Source organism: Mandrillus leucophaeus, unplaced genomic scaffold (genome assembly GCF_000951045.1).
Source record: "Mandrillus leucophaeus isolate KB7577 unplaced genomic scaffold, Mleu.le_1.0 Scaffold89, whole genome shotgun sequence".
Classification (NCBI taxonomy): domain Eukaryota; kingdom Metazoa; phylum Chordata; class Mammalia; order Primates; family Cercopithecidae; genus Mandrillus; species Mandrillus leucophaeus.
The window spans coordinates 6,202,760-6,207,128 of NW_012109696.1; the positions used below are offsets into that span (position 1 = coordinate 6,202,760).

At 45.5% G+C, this 4,369-nt stretch overlaps 1 long non-coding RNA gene across 1 annotated transcript; it reads left to right on the top strand.

Moving 5' to 3' along the window:
• Nucleotides 1–652: 652 nt before the first annotated feature.
• LOC105531489 lies at nucleotides 653–2,980 on the top strand. The gene is made up of 3 exons (XR_001004817.1): nucleotides 653–860; nucleotides 1,218–1,247; nucleotides 1,580–2,980. It is a non-coding gene; the product is annotated as an uncharacterized LOC105531489 (long non-coding RNA).
• Nucleotides 2,981–4,369: the final 1,389 nt, after the last annotated feature.

The following is a 4,369-nucleotide window of genomic DNA, read 5'->3' on the forward strand; positions in this document are numbered from 1 at the left end:
TCAGGAAGACTGAGAGGAGAGAGATGGGGAAAGGGGAATCAGGAAGACTGAAAGAAAAGGGGGGAAAGCAGAATGACAGAGGAGGTGTGAAGAGAGAGAAGCCCACTGGAGCACTGAAATACTGAATAGTCTCCCAGGGGAGCTACTCAGGGTAAGAATTTCTCCAGGGACTGCTCTTTCAGGCAAGCACAATTACACACATTTCTATGTTATGTTAAGTAAAAATCTAGTAAATGGCCTGGGCACAGTGGCTCACACCTGTAATCCCAGCACTTTGGGAGGCCGAGGTGGGCAGATCACGAGGTCAGGAGATGAAGACAATCCTGGCCAACATGGTGAAAACCCATCTCGACTAAAAATACAAAAATTAGCCAGGCATGGTGGTGGGTGCCTGTAATCCCAGCTACTCAGGAGGCTGACGTAGGAGAATCACTTGAACCAGGGAGTCGGAGGTTGCAGTGAGCCGAGATTGCGCCACTGCACTCCAACCTGGCGACAGAACAAGGCTCCGTCTCAAAAAACAAAACAAACAAACAAAAAAAACCAAAAAAAATCTAGTAAATGAAATAAGTGATCAGGACAAACTGGCTTCTCATCAATAAATCAATCAATAGCACTTATGAAGTATTCATACGTCTGCCTCTTCTTCTAGACTACACTAGGGGCTGGTTAACGCTCCTGTGTGCAACAGAACCTCAAACACACCATAACACACCTTTGGAGAATCCTTACAAGAATGTCAAGTTAACAATTATCTCTCACCACACTACCTCAGCAAAAAACTAAGAAGAAAAAAATAAAATATTCTTCAACCCTTTTCAGGGACAGAAAGCATCACTTCAAAAGTCCAAGAAGGGGAGGTAAGAATTTCAAAAGTGAAAGTTATCATGAAAGGCTATAAAAGCTGGAGATGAGTCTGAAAAACAAATGGAAAATGAGTCACTTCAGGGCCTCTCCCGGCCTCAAAGCCAATTAATTATTACATTAGTAAGAGTAATTTTTAACCTTCCAATCCACTCACCCTAGCCACAGGCAACAGTAGCCTCTCCAAGTGTTAAGTGTTTTTTTTCCAAGCCTGCAGGCAAGTGAGCTTTTCACATGGCAGCCCCTCAGCATTGGATGTGGACCTGCCCTGTCTTTCACCAAGAAGCAAGCACCGTGCAGATCACTGAGTCATAAAAACCACCTGCTCTTACCAGCCTCCTCTTCCTCTACAGCAAAACTCCTGACCTGAGACATGGAAGCATGTAGAGGACTATGTGCTGGCAAACGCGTTCCCGGTAAGTCCTGCTCTTGCAAACGAAGCAGGGCGTTCCTTCCCTGTAAACAGGGAGGACAAAGGAGCCAGCTGCAAACAGCAGACCCTGGGGGCTTGTTTATGTGTAAACATCTTGAAAATCCAGAAAGTCAGGGAAAGGTCAGAAAAACAACAATGTGTCTTGTAACTTGGCAACATTCCACAAACTGTATAAATAAAATAAAGCAGAGCCCGCCATTCGAGGCGGCCACCATGTTTGTCTTGTCTTGTGTTATCTTGTGTGTTCATTCCTTTGTTTAGGAAACACGCCAACAGAAGCAGATAAAAAGCCTCTAAGTAAAATGTATCGCTACAGCTAGAGGGCAGTTTTGCCTTTCTTCCATTCAATTACTCAGTCTCTCATGTTCCTAAATGCCAGCCCAGAACCATGGAACCTGAAGAAACACAAAACGCACTCCTCTGCATCAGTGAATTGATTGTGTGGTGGGGATATAAGTCTGCATGTGACTGACAGGTCCCCAACGTGGTGCCAAGTCAATCTAAACTAGAGAGAATTTCTGGTCAGGCCAAGCAGAGATTTCCTGGATGAAGTCTCCCAAAGATTGATTTCCTATACATTAAACATCACTGGTTTTCCAAAACTGGTTTTCTTTCTTTTTTTTTTTTTTTTTAAAACCCTGTTGCCCAGGCTGGAGGGCAAGTGGTGCCATCTCCATTCACTGCAGCCTCGACCTCCCAGCTCCACTGATCTCCCCACCTCAGCCTCCTGAGGAGCTGGGACTACAGGTGTGCATGGCCACGACTGGCTAATTTTTCTACTTTTTGTAGAGATGGGGTTTTGCTGTGTTACTCAGGCTGGTGATGCGATCTGCCCACCTGGGCCTCGCAGAGTGCTGGGATTACAGGTGTGAGCCACCACACCCAGCCTACTGGTTTCCTTTACACCCGTTCTTTTCCCCCATCAGTCCTTATGAGGGCACCTGAAACAAGGAACCGCCCCCCTGACTTGAGAGCTGCAAAGCCTTGAGAGAGAACTTAGTTATTAAAACCCACCCCACACAAAATGCTTCTAAACGCCTTGGCTGACTTAATCCTCGCAATGTGCTGAGGTTAAGTATGATTCTCCATCTCCTGTGAACAGGAAAACTGAGGTTCAGAGGTTAACTGATTTGCCCACGGTTCACTGCATGGGATAAAACTCGGCTGTCCCTGACAGGTCCCAAAGTCACGGCCTTCAGGCTCCCACATCATGCTGCCTCCCTCACCGGGGCTCCACACTCTCAGCCTGGAAAACATGAATTTTAAGAAAACCATGACTTACGAAAAGCAGCCAGTCCCAGCTTTGGACCCAACAGGGCATAATTCCATCTGCTTCCATCACCACCATCCGCCCTGGAATTAGGCCGGATATTCCAGTTTGGGGGATCATTGAGGTTATTCATGGAGATACACCTTGAAGTAAAGAATAAAAACGTTAACTAGTTTTATTCAAGAAATGTTTTTCAGTTTTAACTATGTGCTGCACAGCACTGAGGCCCTACGGGATTCAAAGAAGGAAAAAACAAGACCAGGGTCGGGCATGGTGGCACACACCTGTGGTCCCAGCTACTCGGGAGGCTGAGGCAGGAGAATCGCTTGAACCCGGGAGGTGGAGGTTGCAGTGAGCCAAGGTCACACCACTGCACTCCAGCCTGGTGACAGAACGAGACTCCGTCTCAAAAACAAACAAAAAAACCAAGAACTTAGATGAAAGTGACTCACAATCTGGTTGGGGAAAGTGGAGAAAACAGACATGTCTTAAGCATCTGAAGTGCAGGTAGAATCAGGTAAGTTCTCTAGTACAAATATGTTTAAATGTATGGCTGCTGCGATGGTTAATTTTGTATGTCAACTTGACATACCACGAGGTGCTCAGATACATGGTTAAGCATTATTTCTGGGTGTGTCTCTAAGGGAGTTTTTGGATGAGATTAGCATTTCAACCTTTAAACCAATTTCTTACATCTCTCCCCTCTATTGGTTGTTTCTCTGAAGAACCCTCATACAGTTGTATCAAAGATACAGAATCAATTCGAAAAAAGTGGGCTCACACCAGACACTTTCATATGAGCTAGGGTTTGAAGAGTGAGCAGCATTCTGACAGGCAGAGAAAGAAGGAAAGGGTCTTCTCATCAGAAGGAAGACTGAGGAAGGCAGGGAGGGGTGATGTGGTGGGGAAGGTGCAAACAGTGCTAGAAGCTTCTCAGGCCTCCTGGTGTGGTGGTGATGAATGCAGCGATGACAGAGCTCTCTGCTTCGGGCTCAGCATGCACACTCTATAGCCAGGCTGGGGGGCTAACGTTAATAAGAATTTACTAATTTACTGAGTACCTACACGAGGTTGCACGTTTTCACAAAGTAGAGTCACTTTAAATTTGTTTACATGTGACCTCCGCAAATACACACGATTACAAAATAGTCAAGGGATGTATAATAAACAAGAAATCCAATCTAATTTCTGAAAACTTTTCATGGGATTTTCAACAAATACTTAACATCTAAAGATAGAAAATTATGATAAGCAATAAAGGTATGACAAAAATATGTCTCGGAGCTTAATACTAAGGGGTTTGTGGTAATTATAGAATTAAAAAATTAAGGCCAGGCGCGGTGGCTCACGCCTGTAATCGCAGCACTTTGGGAGGCTGAGGCAGGTGGATCACCTGAGGTCAGGAGTTTGAAACCAGCCTGGCCAATATGGTGAAACCCCATCTCTACTAAAAATACAAAAATTAGCTGGGCGTGGTGGTGGTGGCCTGTAGTCCTAGCTACTTGGGAGGCTGAGGTGGGAGAATCTCTCTCTCTTTTTTTTTTTTAGATGGAGTCTTGCTCTGTTGCCCAGGCTGGAGGGCAGTGGTGTGATCTCCGCTGTCCGCCGGAGAATCTCTTGAACCCTGGAGGCGGAGGTTGCAGTGAGCTGAGATCGCACCATTGCACTCCAGCCTGGGCAACAAGAGCGAAACTCCATTTCAGACAAAACAAAACAAAATTAGATAGATAACTAACCCAGCACCAAAACTGCATAACTAAAAAAAAAAGTCTAGGAGGTACTATGTCCATTCCCTGCAAGCC